Source organism: Pelobates fuscus, chromosome 3 (assembly GCF_036172605.1).
Source record: "Pelobates fuscus isolate aPelFus1 chromosome 3, aPelFus1.pri, whole genome shotgun sequence".
NCBI classification, from domain to species: Eukaryota; Metazoa; Chordata; class Amphibia; order Anura; family Pelobatidae; genus Pelobates; species Pelobates fuscus.
Genome location: NC_086319.1, coordinates 53,991,907 through 54,008,654, shown reverse-complemented (window position 1 = coordinate 54,008,654; position 16,748 = coordinate 53,991,907). Strand labels below are relative to the sequence as shown.

The 16,748-nt window shown below is 45.2% G+C and overlaps 1 protein-coding gene across 2 annotated transcripts in view; it reads left to right on the top strand.

The window, feature by feature from the left end:
* WIF1 (WNT inhibitory factor 1) overlaps positions 1 to 16,748 on the top strand; it is a 73,474-nt gene that overhangs the window by 12,424 nt on the left and 44,302 nt on the right. The gene's annotated exons all lie outside the window — the stretch shown is intronic.

Sequence of the window (16,748 nt, the reverse complement as noted above, 5' to 3'; positions counted from 1 at the left end):
GCCTAGTCCACTCCAGACTGAAGTCCCAAATTAAAAATATCAAGCCCAATACTAGTTAGACAAAAAAAGGTATAGGATCAGCGCTGAGTGATCTAGAGGGAAATAAACAAGTTGAGAGCTGCAACCTATGGGTATGAGGTTCCCTCCAACGTCCTCCAACGTTTTGGCTATTTTTATATTTAATTTTATTGTACTAATAAAGGAATATTGGCTTAATAAAGGGTATACCCCATAATTATTCTAAACATTTTAGAGATATCATCTTGTGGAATGCATGTCCAATTTTTTCATCTTTAGTGGAGCAACCATTTCACTTTAGTCTTTTTCCTTTCTTACCATTTATTTGCCATATACCTTTTATTCTATTTCATTTTATATTTCTAATTTATTTATTTATTTTTTAACCTGGTCATACGTCACTTTGGAGCTGACAATCATCCAAAGAATCCTAGGTGGGGATTATACCACCCACGCCATCATATTGAGCAGTATATCCTGCTCATTCAAATGTGAGTACGCCCTATACTTCTCAGACTTACTTTTATTAATACAGTGAGCACTATATTTGGTTCCTATTTTTCTTTCATATCGAGGAATTATCTACACCTATATCCCGACAGTGGGGGGCCAACGCCACTGAATGCTAATCACACTTGAGCAAGTACATGCTCTTGAATAGGTGAGTGAAATACCTCCCTAACATACACTTTATTCTATCTACTCAAATACAGTTTGCACTATTGGAGTCTTTCTGTTTTTTTCATTCACATGTCCGCCATTGAGTCAAGATTTCCTAAGCTATAGAAGATCCAGCCTCTCATTGACTACACTATCAAGTCTCTATTAGCCTATTGGAATCCACAAGAAGTTTACTATATATTGGGACTATTGTGCACATATTAATTTTTATTCTCTGTTTGTCTTTTTATCATATGTGAGTAAAATATATATTTTTATCTATTTATTGTAATATTTCCTGTACAGCGCGACCTATTATTGTGTTTTTGCCAATACTAGTTAGGTGGACACCATCTCTCCGCATCAAATTCCTGTTATCCCCTTCCAGTTCCATGTGGCGAACCACTATGCCCCCGAGACTTCGAACAAACCTGGCAACCGTCATGTTCAATTTTCGCAGAGCCCGCTCAATCCCGCGGGCGTGCGGCAATGCCCGCTAAACAGGGGCGCGGAACCATTTCGGACCAAATAAGCGTGATGTCTCGGAAGAGCGCCATGCATCTGGCCAAATCCTGTTTTAGCATGTAGAGGAGATCCACCGTCCTGACCCGAACCAAATCATTGCCTCCCGCGTGAACCACTAACGTAACAGGCCCAGAAACAAACCTCTGTAACTGAACACATTCTGTGAAAAACTGGAGAGACCACGAACACCTCGCCACCGAACCCTGGCCACTTCAAAGGGAAAGCCTAAGTTCCTCCCGTAGGACCTTTCCTCAGCTCTGCGTGCTGCCCAATAAATATAGGAGTGACCCAGAATCCAGACAAAACGAGGGGAACCTACAAGAAAGAAAATTACAAAAGATGCGGCCGCATATATAACTTGAAGCGACCCGACTCCCACCTGCCCAACCGCTTAATCGAGGCCTCCGAGAATCCTAACATGCCTGCTTAAGTAGCGGAAGGAGTGGGCCGAGTATCCTGAAACATCCACACCGACGGCCAATAAAGCCGCCCTAAGCCTACCTGAGAACTGATACCGAGTTAACAGGGACCCATCAGCATGTACCAATAAGGAGCCCACCCGGCCCGGACGAACTGCTAAGTACGATTCCAACAATCACACTGGGCAGAAGGGGCCACTGGCGGCACCAATTCGCACCCAGGCACTTCGACCAGCACGGTCGGTTTTCGACCGACGAACCCGCAGATCCAGGGCCGAGGTCGACAGATGCACGTCCGACAACAACATAGGAGATAACGACCGTAAGTTAGGAGCCACCAGCTCCCCCACTCTGAATGCTCCAAAAAAAACATAAGTAAAAGGCTACCCGAAAAAGTAACACCTCAAAGTCAGAAGCACATACCTTCAGAAGGTCCTTCAACAAAAGCTCCAGCAGGTCCGCTGAGATCGGCCTCTGACGATCCTTACCCTTTCACAGTCTCCAACCCTTCAATACTCGCTGAATAATGAATTCTTTGGAAAGATCCCTCCAACCCAGAAACCGAAAGAAAAAGGACAAGGCAGACATAGCACGCAACGCCACCGCACTGGACTTTCCTTGAGACTCCAAAGAGGCTAGGAGAAGCAGAGTGGCCTCAAACTGGCCCTCCTCCGATAAAACCCCTTTAGTCCTGTCAGCCAAGGACAGCCAGCTAGACCATACCCCCTGATAGGCCCGCCATGACCCCTGGGATAGCGAATCCGACAACAATTGTCTCAGGCCTCCAAAGCCAGGTCCCATAAAGATGGAGGACAGGACCGACCCACTCGGTCTGCACCGGGCGCCGCCTTTCGAAAACGGTCCCACTGCAACCGAGAGAGAGTCAGCCACCACATTCAATACCCCAGGAACATGACACGCCTTAGCCCATACATTGAAGCGTAAGCTTAACAGAACTAAGCGCCGGAGCAAGGCCAACACCGGAGGGGTGATAGCGTGAACCACGCTCATGTTGTCAGTTTGAAAAACGACAACATGACTTCGCAAATCTCCACCCCAAAGTTCCAAGGACACCACAATCGGAAAGAGCTCCAAAAAGGTGAGGTTACGCATGATATCCCTACCTTTCCAGCCCACAGGCCATGACTCTGCACACCACTGACCACGAAAGAAAGCTCCAAATCACACGGAGCCGGACGCATCCGTAAAGATGGAGCAGCCTCCGGGAGCCAACAGGAGTGGCCATTGTAGGTGCCCAGAAAGGAACTCCAGACGCGTAAATCCTCCCGCATGCGTTTTTTTACCCTGATGAAATGATGCGGTTCCTGAATACCAACCGTGGCCAACGACAGTCGACGACAGAATGCCCGACCCATGGGCAGAACCTGACACGCAAAGGTCAGGTGACCCAAAAGGACCTGCATCTGCCGCAATTGAACCTTCCTAGCTCCTTTGACCCGGTCCACTAATTCCAGAAGAACCGTGAGCTTATCCTCCAGCAACCGAAAAATCATATTAACGGTATCGATTTCGATACCGAGAAACGATAGTCACCGGGCCCACTGTCTTATTCTCGGCGACCGGAACCCCAAACTCCTTAGCTATAGCCCGAAAGGAAGCCAGCAAGTCCACACATACTTGGGAGCCCGCAGGGCCCACAGACAGGAAGTCATCCAAGTAGTGCGTAACTGAGTTCCAACCTGATTGCTGAACAGTAACCCATTCGAGAAAGGATGAAAACATTTCGAAGTAGGAGCAAGAAATCGCGCACCCCATGGGCAGGCACATGTCGTAATAATAACTACCACGAAAGACTCAATGTCTGACTTGGCTAGCAGGGAACCTGCTGCAGCTGCCCGAACCAGTTCCAAAGCCCTGTCAAAGGATGCGTATCGAACTCGACACACCTCCTTTCTGATGTCATCGTTCACAGATCCTCCAGCCGGGTAGGATAGGTGATGAATCAATCGGAAGGAGCCGGGCTCTTTTTTGGGGACTAAACCCAGCGGCGACACGCGGAGATTGTGAAAAGAAGGGAAGACAAAGGGGCCGGCCATCCGCCCCAGTTTAATCTCCCTATTCAAAATGTCCTGTAACCCAGTGTTTCCCAACCCAGTCCTCAAGGCACACCTACCAGTCTCGGATTTAAGGATTACCCAGTTTTGTCTAAGGTGTTTTTAGAAAAAAAAGAAAAAACACCTTAGACAAAACTGGGTAATCCTTAAATCCTGGACCGGTAGGTGTGCCTTGATGACTGGGTTGGGAAACACTGCTGTAACCTATCCTCCATCTCGTGGACTGATTTCAAGTTTTCCGCAGAACAAAAGGACTCAGACAAGACAAAAGGAATCCAAAATCCCTTCAAGAAGCACCGCAGGATACCGGGATACGCGGGATACCGGTCGAGCCACGGCCGCATCATTGTGACACTCACTGGAGTCCTCGCTTCTAGGTACGTCATCCCTACCTGCTCCCTTCCCCGCAGCCTCTCTCCCCTTTTTAAAGCAGCGCATAGCGGGGTGTGCTCCTCCACAATGAGAGCATTCATGTCTGAAACGACAGGAACTGAACCATTTACACTGGCTTTCATTGAACAGCCAGCAGACTCCTCTCTTGTGGCCTGCCGGCGCGCTACTGTGCACACCGGCAGGCCCAGGAAAGGGAGATGGCGATGGCCTACACGGCGTCATCAGAAGTAGCCATAAGCTACCATCCTGCATGCTGAAATCCATATCCGGGCATGCTGCCATTTTTTGCCTAAATTGTTGGTCGTAGCGAAACCAACATTGACCCCCATAAATCTTATAAGCCCCCCAGATTAAATCCAGATACCCAAATAGAGAGCTAGCCTTCTCTGGAAAACGACGGACTAGAATACTTGAATAAATATTAAACCCCTGAAGCCAGTTACCGAACGTGCAAGGAATCTGCTTAGACTTGTCGGCCTCCTGCATATCCCCCCTACGGGGCCTGTCAACAGATTTCCTGTCAGGGGGAACCAATGACAAGAAGTCAACGTACTCACCATTACATATCCTGTCCTGCGTCTCCGCAGGAATATGGACCGCCAGGGGGGATATGATAGACCCAGGCAGACACGGTCTAAACCCCCCTTGAACCCCCCTAGATACCTGCGCACTATTGCTCTGGGCCTGCGACCCCTCAGACAACTTTCCTAATACTGCATGCAGTAAGCTCAAAACCTCCCTAGAGCTACCCAGATCCCCAGGCAACTCACCCCAGACGCTCGCGCAAGTCAACTCACCCCTGGAGAGTGCTAAGGCGGCTCCTGCACTGTAGGTATGACAGCTTCTTCCTCTTCCTCTGTCCAAGAGTCTGAATCTGACTCTCCCCGAGCAGCACTGATTCTCCTTGCACTTCTGCTGTCTGCCAGCCGAGTTGAGGATCTTCTAGCATCTCTCCCTGGGCGTCTGGTACTCCTGCCTGTTTCTGGTGCTGTTTATTCGTCGTATGATCTGTAGAATGTGCAGTTACAACAGGTAAAAGAACGATTCTTCCAAACAGGTAGGAGAGATATCACAAGTCACATATAGATGTACAGCATAGAATACACTGGAACAGGAAAGGGGGAGGGGAGAATCTGAAGCGTCATGCAAACTATGGAGTGGCCCAAGAGACAAACTTAAGATGAACATTAAAGAAACAGTACATTATAATAAAACAATATCATGTAACATGACAGATGCCATAATGAAATATAGAACTACTGATGACCTAACACTAGATCTAAATTACTAGGCCCTATACTCTTGTAAAATTAGTACGTTCTCACTCCTCACTTTACTGAGAAACTGATATGGCCCCTCCTCTGCACTGCTTTATATTTAATTTTGCAACAAAGTATCCAATATAGCCACCCCCCCTTACTGCTGGCCTGCAGTCATGCCCTCCCTTCCTTTTCAGTCCAGGGAGATACTAAAGCTGCTTCCTATCTCAGTCTTTCCTAGTGTGCAACACAACATATCAGTATCTCCTCCCTCTGCATGCAGACACTGAACTTTCCTCATAGAGATTCATTGATTCAATTCATCTCTATGAGGAGATACTGATTGGCCAGGGCTGTGTTTGACTTGTGCTGGCTCTGCCCCTGATCTGCCTCTTTCACAGTCTCAGCCAATCCTATTGGGATGCATTGATATTGGCTGAGAACAACAATTACACTTGCAGTGTTATGGGTGATGGGAGTTGGCACCCAGACCACTCCAATGGGCAGAAGTGGTCTGGGTGCCTGGAGTGTCCCTTTAAGGAAATTACAGGCTGTTTTAAGCATATCAGCTGTTAGTTTGTAAAATCCTGCAGCAATATATCTGTTTCTACCCCTATTTCTAGATAGGAGGTTATTTTTGAGCATCTACCGTATGTAACCGTATGTGATTATAGTTATCCAGTATTGCGTGTAGATAAAACAGTGCAGCTAACGGCTAAATTGGACTGGGACGTCTGTATGCTAGCTACAGCCATGCAAACAGAGAGGGCAATACCAGAGCTAATGACTACATTTCATGGGAAGCCTGCTCTATTCTAATTTGTCAAGGACCAAGGATAAACCAATACCAGAGCAAGAGTACACCGCTCAGTATAGTTTATACCTGTGTATAACACCTGTCCAGAACGGGATTGTAAATACACTTGGCACAAGATTCATGTCATTGATTTATCAGCACCTGTGCTTTTAGCACAAAACTTTATAGAATGGAATGTTAATGTTTACCTCTTTGCTGTTTAATTGTATATAATAACCAGATACAGATTCATTCAGTGCATTTTTTTTATATTTACTGAGACCTAGAAGGCCCCTTTTCCTGTTGCCCTTGCCTAGAAATTCTGAAAGACCACAGAGTAATTAAGACAAGTGACGTCCAGACTTTTCTTGTTATTATAAGAGGTGATTCCCTTTTTCCTGTATTTGGGCTCATTATTATCCGAGATTTATTGTACCAAGACTCTATTCTACTCTATTCTGTATCGTATGGTTTACCCTGGTTATCCAATTTATCGAATGCAGTGGGGTTTCTGAAAACCGCCTCTGGAGTATGCTAACTTGTTTAGTCAGATATAGTGGAGAGGACCCATGAACTAATCCACTGACTACTTTTTGGGGATTTCACATTTTTGAGAAATTAACTTTTAACATTCATGCAGCTCAGTAATGTCTATTGTACATTTAAGCTGAATTATCTGGCTTTACATATATCGTTATATTTTGAACATTACCCATTGGTGCTGCCTCGGTTTGATCAGGAAATTAGGGAGGAGGACAGTTTATTAAATTGGGGGGAGGAAGTGGGGCAGCGTATTAGAGTGGTGGCAGGGGGGCAGTGTGCTAAATTGGGGTGAGGGCAGTGTAATATTTCCCAGGAATGAGGGGGGCAGTGTATTAGAGTGGTGGCAGGGGGCTGTGTGTTAAATTGGTTGGAGGGCAGTGTATTAAACTGGGGAAGGAGGGGGCAGTGTATTAAATTGTTAGAGGAAGGGCAGTGTATTACATTAGAGTGGAGAAAGGAGGGGCAGTGTATTAGATCGGGTGGAGGGGGCAGTGTCTTAGAGTGGAGGGAGAGGGGGTGATGCATTGGATTTGCTGGCAGTGTATTAGAATGGCAGGAGGGGGCAGTGTATTGAATTTGGGGGCAATGTCTTGGATTTGGTGCAGTAATTTAGATGGAGGCAGTGTAGTAGAATGGGGGAGAGGGTAGTGTGTTAGATTGGGTCTGCATGGAGGCGCTGAATGCTCCCCATGGAGATGCTGTTTGGCTGAGCAGATTTTTACCAGACATGCACAATAGCCTCCCAATGGTTTCCTATGGGAAAGCATTGGATTGGCTGAGATCATCCAGTTTGATAATTTCAGCCAAAGTGAAGAACACACTCATAGAACTTCAAAATAAACGAGATAACGTAATTTGGTTTTTACAGCCGTGCAAAAGCAATCATTCACCATTTTATTCTCATGACCAAACATTTCTTAATATGTCAAGGTAGTTGGACTGAAATATTGGTTATATGCAAATCCTTAAAATAACTTTTCTCTTTTGTTTAATTTGAAGCCCTGCGAGCGTGAGGACGTCCAGTGTCAGTTAGAGAGCTTTATTATACTGTACTTTTCAAAATAAGTCTACATTTCTAAGAAAACCAAAGCTTTTGTTTTTTTCCGGCCCACTTAAACTTAAAGGAACACTATAGGGTCAGGAACACAAACATGTATTCCTGAGCCTATAGTGTTAAAACCACCATCTAGCCCCCCTGGGCCCCTCATGCCTTCATAAATATAGCAATCAATCTTACTTGTATTCAAATATATACAAAGAAACAAATAGAATAAAGGCGCTAGTAATAAAAAGTCTAAAAACAGTAATATGCCAGAAATTATTACATACAAAAAGCTGCACCAAAAAAGTGAAAAGCTCCAGAAACCACTTACACAGTATACAACTACAAATAAGGTGCACTGTGTCTTTAAGACATACATTTCAAAAAGTGCCACAAGTGCTAAATATGATAAAGTGCAAAATAATATAAGGTGCACTCTGTGTATAGTGAAACAGTCACAACAAATATTTCATACATACATCTGAGGGTCTTCTCCAAATAACAAACCATACATGTAAGGGAGAAACACAAGAAAAAACAATAATAGTGTAAATCCGTTGCAAGTGTGCTCTCACAAAGGTATAGCAGATTGAAGCCTGCTCTAACTGTAACAGCCTCTTCAAGATATTCCCTTCTTGGGTAATAACTGCGCAGACGACAAAGATCCTCTTCAGATCTGATGAAGCCGGAAGTACGGCGAAACGCGTCATCACGCATGAACGCGTTGATCACGCATGACGCACGCTTTGGTGACCCATCGAAACCCGGAACTGTATGCTCGCGGATTTAGATCGGCAGTATTGGAATATTGGAGGCACACGAAGGGACTGGTCGACACCCCTAAGTGGTAAGGAGTCTTCCGAATTGGGACAAACGGGAATAAGGAAGAAGGGTTACCTGTACTTGTGTTGGATTGTGCAATAAATTTGTGAAGAGGATCTTTGTCGTCCCCGCAGTTATTACCCAAGAAGGGAATATTTTGAAGAGGCTGTTACAGTTAGAGCAGGCTTCAATCTGCTCTACCTTTGTGAGTGCACCTCCCCCTTTTTTAATTTTGATATTGTTTTTAAACAGATTTACACTATTATTGTTTTTTCTTGTGTTTCTCCCTTACATGTATGGTTTGTTATTTGGAGAAGACCCTCAGATGTATGTATGAAATATTTGTTGTGACTTTTTCACTATACACAGAGTGCACCTTATATTATTTTGCACTTTATCATATTTAGCACTTGTGGCACTTTTTGAAATTTATGTCTTAAAGACACAGCACACCTTATTTGTAGTTGTTTACTTGCATTCAAGCCTGAAGCTATAGCTCTGCATGCTGTTTGCCTCAGAAAAACAAGTTGTCTACTGACATCATCAGAAGTGGTAGCCTGATCCAATCACAATGCTTCTCTATAGGATTGGCTGATCAAGCACAGCCCTGGCCAATCAGCATCTCCTCATTGAGATGAATTGAATCAATGAATCTCTATGAGGAAAGTTCAGTGTCTGCATGCAGAGGGAGGAGATACTGAATGTTTGGATGCATTTTAGGCAGCCATGACCCAGGAAGGATCTCTAACAGCCATCTGAGGAGTGGCCAGTGGAGTTATCACTAGGCTGTAATGTAAACACTGCATTTTCTCTGAAAATACAGTGTTTACAGCAAAAAGCCTGAAGGTAATGATTCTACTCACCAGAACAAATTCAATAAGCTGTAGTTGTTCTGGTGACTATAGTGTCCCTTTAACCCCTTAAGGACCAAACTTCTGGAATAAAAGGGAATCATGACATGTCACACATGTCAAGTGTCCTTAAGGGGTTAAACCTTGTTTATTTGGCCTGTGTTAGCCTTTGAGTTTGACATGCTTGAGTTACACAGACTGCCTGGCAGTACAATATTTATATTAATACTGTGCTTTCTGCTTTGAGCAAAGGAGCTAACCCATTGGTTAAAACTGCCATGGTTTTAATCAGGAAAAAAAGTCATATACAGTAAGTGTGGAAACAATTTTATTTTTTCTTAGAATTCTTGCTCAGTGACATCCCTCTGGGGAAACAAATGAACTAGTATGTACCCAGGTCAAGGAGATTGAACTATACCAAACATAATATAATTATTTGCATTACTTTGTACCACATTTCGATTTTTTTAGAACGTACTCCATGATAGTATGTACTCTAAAACAGTGCTCCCCAACCTTTTTATCGCCGCGGACCGGTAAACGTTTGATAATTTTTCCGTGGCCCGCTTGTTTTGATTTAATAAGACAAAAAAAACCCAAACAGTCACATATATTAAAAAAAAACACGCAGACACATACATAGTCAGAAAATCACAAACACAGTCACATAAAGACATAGACTCAAAATTGTGTGTATGTGTGTGTGAGCGGTGCAGTGTGTATGTGAGGGTGGCAGTGTGTGTGAGAGTTGCAGTGTGTGTGTGGGGGGCAGTGTTTGTGGGGCAGTGTGTGTTGTGTGTGTATGGGGGAAATGTTTGTGGGGCAGTGTGTGCAGTGTGTGTATGGGGGCAATGTTTGTGGGGCAGTGTGTGTATGGGGGCAGTGTTTGTGGGGCAGTGTGTGTAGTGTGTGTATGGGGCAGTGTGTGTAGTGTGTGTATGGGGTAGTGTGTGTATGGGGTAGTGTGTGTATGGGGCAGTGTGTGTATGGGGCAGTGTGTGTATGGGGTAGTGTGTGTATGGGGCAGTGTGTGTATGGGGCAGTGTGTGTATGGGGCAGTGTGTGTATGGGGCAGTGTGTGTATGGGGCAATGTGTGTAGTGTGTTTATGGGGCAGTGTTTGTGGGGCAGTGTGTGCAGTCTGTGTATGGGGCAGTGTTTGTAGTGTGTGTATGGGGCAATGTGTGTAGTGTGTGTGTGGGGGCAGTGTGTGTAGTGTGTTTATGGGGCAGTGTGTGTATGGGGGGTAAGGAGGCTTTTTAAAAATTTATTTAATTAAAATTAAGATATTCATGTCCCCCCTCCCTTCTTACCTTTACTGGGAGGAGGGGGGGACATTTCTTAGTCCCTGGTGGTCCGGTGGGGATTCCCTGGTGGTCCGGTGGTGGTGAGGTGAACTCTAGCCCAGTTACAGGGCTAGAGTTCACTCTCGCGAGATTTGGAGCGTTGCCGTGGTTACCGCGGCAACGCTCCAAATCTCGCGAGAGGAGGACCCGGAGGAGCTGCAGGTAAGAGCTCCCGGGTCCTCTCTCACTCCCCTGCCGGCTGTCAGCACAGTGCCTGCAGACCGGGGAGGGAGATCTCTGATCTCCCCTCCGGTCCGCAGGCACATTGCAGGGCTGGCACTTGGGCAATGCCAGCCCTGCATTAGCCGGCAGGCTCGCACACCCCACACCCCTGGGCGGCCCGGTACCGTTTGATCCACGGACCGGTACCGGTCCGCGGCCCGGGGGTTGGGGAACACTGCTCTAAAAGGTTTTTTTGTGTTCATTCAAATTGTTGCATTGGGCATTACAATTTTGTTTTAATCATAGCGGATTTTGAGCAATTCTGTAACTCAGTCGTAGTTACAGCTTAAGTATTTTAGCTTAAATTAAACATTTCGTTTTAACTTTTTGATTCAGAGTTCAGTAAATAAAGCCCTCAATGTTTTAGTTTGTGCATTAGTTTGTAGAACGCTCGAGGCCTTGCACCGTTTACACTTAGAACATTATCTGTTTGCATAGTACAACAGCTTGTATTGCAAGCCTAGGCTTAAACAGGTTAAATGAGGCGTAAACAGCCAATAAAGGCTTAATTACCAAGGCATTTTAATTCTCTTCCATTTTAACTCTCCTGCCCTATTGATTATGCTTTCCTTAGAACATAATCAGACATTTGGTCTTTAGTGTGCTCTGGGTGTTTTATCCAAGACTTCAAAGCCATTCTGTAAGCTTAATAGCTTGAATCTTGTCCAAAATCAGTCTGCATCAGTTAGCCATGTACCTTACCTTTCATGGCTCAGATTAACCCCATTAGTGACTGAGAAGCTTTTTCTATTTACTCAGTAACTATCACTGGGAAATAAGAAAATAAATCATTTTCGGTTCAAGAGAAGTTCTGACACAAGCAAAACACATGTGAGCTAAATGGAAGACTAGACTTTAAAAATGTGCTGTTCAATATGTTATTCTGTCTCCTTCAAAATCTTCTAACAACACTGTGTCATATGGAATAAAAAGTAAATACAATCTGAACATTTTCCCAGTACTGAACCTCAGGTGATTCAGGGGCGGACTGAGAACCCTCAGGGCCCTATGGCAAAATAAATCAAGGGTCCCCTTACAGGTCCCAGCCATGTCCCGCCTCAAGCCCCACCCTTGTCCCGCCTCCATGCCCCACCTTCAGCCACACCCTACACAATCTTTAGGCACAAGGAACAAAAGTGCAATAAGTTATAAACAAGTGCAATATAATTTATGAATGCAGAAACCGAACACAGAGACACACACAGAGACAAACAGACAGACACAGAAAGACACACAGTTTCTTATAAACTCATAAATTAACATTTAAAGTTTTTCTTTATGTCCACCCAGCCTCCATACCTTTGGGAGAACTGAGTGGATCTTTCCCTGTGGTCCAGTGGGGCTGCTGTCTAATCTTCCTGCAGTTCCTCTGAGCTCCCTTGCACAATCGCTGTAGTGATGCCGGACCCGGGATTATGTCATATTCCAGCTCCTGGCATCACTAAACAGTGCGAGGAAGCATTGAGGAACTGCAGGAGGATTACTGCTCCCTAGCGCGTTGCCTCCCACACGACCCCAGGCAGGCTGGCTACAGTCGGCAGGCTGTGGGCTTGCTGGCTGGCTGTGGGCTTGCTGGCTATGGCCGGCAGGCTGTGGGCTTGCTGGGTGCGGGCTTGCTGGGTGCGGCTTGCTGGCTGGCAGGCTGTGGGCTTGCTGGCTGCGGATTGCTGGCTAGCAGGCTGTGGGCTGAATGGCTGGCAGGCTGTGGGCAGAATGGCTAGCAGGCTGTGGGCTGGATGACTGGTGGCCTGTGGCTAGATGGCTGGCGGCCTGTGGCTGGTTGGTTGTAGGCCTGTGGGCTGTTGCTGGCTGTAGGCCTGTGGGCTGTGGCTAGCTGTAGGCCTGTGGGCTGTGGCTAGGTGTAGGCCTGTGGGTTGTGGCTGGCTGTAGGCCTGTGGCTGGCTGTAGGCCTGTAGGTTGTGGATTGCTGTAAGCCTGTGGCTGGCTCTAGGCCTGTGGGCTGTGGCTGGCTGTATCTGTGGCTGGCTGTAGGCATGTGGGCTGTGGCTGGCGGCGTACGGGCTGTGGCTGGCTGGTGGCTGGCGGCCTGTGGGCTGTGGCTGGCGGCCTGTGGGCTGTGGCTGGCTGCAGGCCTGTGGGCTGGGGCTGGCTGCAGGCCTGTGGGCTGGGGCTGGCTGCAGGCCTGTGGGCTGGGGCTGGCTGCAGGCCTGTGGGCTGGGGCTGGCTGCAGGCCTGTGGGCTGTGGCTGGCTACTGGACTGTGGGCTGTGGCTGGCTGGCTACTGGCCTGTTGCTGGCTGGCCACTTTCCTCTGGGCTGTGGCTACTGGCCTGTAGGTTCTGGCTACTGGCCTGTGGGCTCTGGCTACTGGCCTGTGGGCTGTGGCTGGTTACTGTCCTGTGGGCTGTGGCTGGCTACTGGACTGTGGGCTGTGGCTGGCTACTGGACTGTGTGTTGTGGCTGGCTGGCAGTGGCTACTGACCTGTGGGCTGTGGCTGGCTGGCAGTGGCTACTGACCTGTGAGCTGTGGCTGGCTGGCTGCTGGCTGTAGGCTTGGCTGGAGCGCTGGCTCTAAAGATGGCCGACAAATGTGTGGCCCAGAATTTTGGGCTTTGTAGGCAGTGTGCAGAATCCTTCTGCACACTGTTTGCCTTAGAATGAAATCCGGCCGGCCCGTGCATGAGGCACATGTCGACATCATCACGTTGACATCACGACGTGTACAGGACGCCATGGAAACCCAGGGCCGGGCCCCTCCACCTATGCTGAGGTAAGTAGCGCCGGCCGCCGGGCCCGGATAGCCGGGGGAAATTAACTTACTCTGCATTTTGTTATATGCACGTACAGTGCACTGGTCTGGTGCGGCAGGCCCCCGTCCGGGCCCTCGGACCATGTCTGAAGTGCCCAACCGGTCAGTCCGCCCCTGGTGTGATTAACCAGTGAGCATAAAGTGTTATAATTGTACAGAATTTAGAAGTGATCCAGAAAAAGGATACGAGAGACACTCAGAGAAACAGATAAAAGTTGAAAAGCTTGACCTCTCTCTCATGACCACTAAGAGATACCACTGCCATAGATCTTGTTTTGACTAAGGGGCATCCAAAAGTTTTAGATCAGTTTTAGGGAAGACCCATGCCATTAGCATATCAGATGGACTTCACCCATAAAGTCAGTCTAGAATGCCAAGCAGGTGCCCTAACAATTGTTTCAGTGTCTCATAAGTTTTGTCAGGTAGGTAGGTTGATATCCATCTAGGAACACCTTCAGAGTACCGCATCCAGACTAGCCTTTATACTAAGAATATGCGAAGCAGACAAATAAGAAACCGGTTGTAGGGTACGCAACAACGCTCAGTGCAATGCTATAGGCACCCAGACCACTTCATCTCATTGAAGTGGTCTGGGTGCAGTGTCCCTGTTCCCTTAACACTGCAGCTCAAAACATTTCAGTTTTAGGGAAACTGCAATGTTTTCATTGCAGGGCTAGGACTGCCTCTAGTGGAAGACTCCCAGACAGCTACTAGAGGTGCTCCCTAGCCTTTCACAAAATTTTACTCTGTGAAACGACATTGGATGTCCTCAAGCTTTACATGAGGACGTCCAGTGTCTTATAAATCCCGATAAGAATGCATTCATCCAATGCTTTCCTATGGTGAAGGCTTAATGCGAACAGTGCTTGCTGCTCATGAGCATTAGGTTCCTCCTCTCAATGATGTCAGTGGAGGTGGAGCCAGTGCTGAGGGACCTCGGCACTAGAATCAGGTAAGTGTAAAAACATTTTTTTATCCCTTTGATAGTGGTGAGGGGGGAGGTGGCCATGGGGACACTAATAGTGTTAGAAATACAGCTTTGTAGCTTTGTAGTCCTAACACTATAATGTTCATTTAAAGATAACTTCGATCAGACAAGTTACCTTAATTTCTTGAGAAAACTTGTTTTCTCCGTATTTTGTTTTTAAGATCTATCAATATTCTAAAAATGTAATGCATACTGTTGGGTAAACTGTATCCTGATCATCCCTTTGAAAGTTATTCATCTAAAAAAGTATTTTTTGTCAATACGTGGACTATTTTAATTACATTTATCTGTGAAAAATAAAATTGGACCTTCATTTTTTTAATGTAAGCTGTTCTTACAAAAATTAATTCAGTGTCTGTGACCTTAAACTGTAATAGCGAATCATAAAAGTGCAATATTTAGAATTAAACTAAAACTTAAAAAAAAATTAAATAGACTGCAGTTATTTAAAATATTTACAATTATATTCTACCAGTGGTGCCTAATTGGTAAGTGTAAGCTAGTATGCAGACAGTATAAGATTGGAAAGAGATTTCAATCACTTAAAACTAAAAGAACACAAATCCATTTTAATATTTAGCTGGAATTAACATATTAATTTCACATTAATGTAAGCACAAAATGTTTTGTAATCTTTACGTTTTAAAGCCTAGCCACACCTTCCCTGGCTGTCAATCACCGAGCCTTTCTCCACACTTCCTGAAAAGATAAAGCAATGAAGACCCTTTCTTACATTTAGCTCAGCTCCAGTATATCCTTTAGGATTTGCAAAGGGCTTAGGGGCCCCTACAGCCTCCTGTGTGAAATTAAACAGGGGACTCACAAGAAGACTAAAGATAAGCCTGCAGACTTGAAATGATTTAGAACACAACATTATTCTAAATATTTGTTTTCAAATGATTTGTAAAATATCCTGTATTTAATAATTTATGGAATTTACAAATATATATATATTTAAATTTATGTGTTTTGTATAGATTCTAGGTGTGTTTGCAGTATATGTTATTTGAGTAAGTGTTCATAATATGTTATATAATGCTCTCTGAGTCCTCAATGCTTCCCGTGAAAAATATTTGATTGGACAGAGCCTAGCACAAACAAATTTTGTACGGGGCAAAAAGAGACAAATCAGTCCAACTAAAAGGGCAAGATTTTACATAGTTAGAAAGGGAATTCACATATTTTTAACTGCATTGTTCTAATGCCATAAATGTATTTTGTATCCCAGATATTATTTTTAATGGAACACCCAAAGCACCGGCACCACTAAATCCTGCTAGAATGTCAAACTCTGTTAATATGTTTTGAAAACCTACCTGGATTCCACCACCAGGCAGCCATTCTTCTTCAGCAAGGGTCTATAAAGAAAATCAAGACGTGCTAATTTTCTCAGAGCAATCGGCTGATGTTTTAATGCCATGAGCACGGTCATACATGGCCCTGCTTTGCACTATAGAAGTAATTCACCGCAGGACAACAAAGGATGCAGCCGTGGGCAGCCAAATTAGTTAAAATGAAATGCTTCCATATCTTTTCATGGGACGGCACTAAAACATTCGGGATCGGTTTTCTTTCAATATTTCATATTTATTTACCAACTTGGTTATTTTATTACTTAAAAGTTGACTCTAGATGCACGAAATAAAAATAATAGCCCAAAGCTACAGAGATGATATTTTTTTTTTTTTTACTTTTCGCAGGGCTAAAAAGGGCTGGGAAGTATTTGAGATTATTCTGTAATTGCTGTCACTAATATTGCTCTGAATGAGAGTTCTGTGCAAATTTTATTAACCTGTTATCATGGAAAGACATGGATGAAATTATTTTTCACAAATAAAGCTATTCACATCATATGTTAGTTTAGATTTGCACATGTACATATAACATACAAGAACAGCCTGGGGAGGGGGAAATAGAAGCCAACTAGATAGGCGTTAGGCTTATACCTTGAAAAATACCAAACTGCGTGAAACATGCCTACAGTGACCCTTTAATGTACCTTGCATTGTAGTATTTGTTGG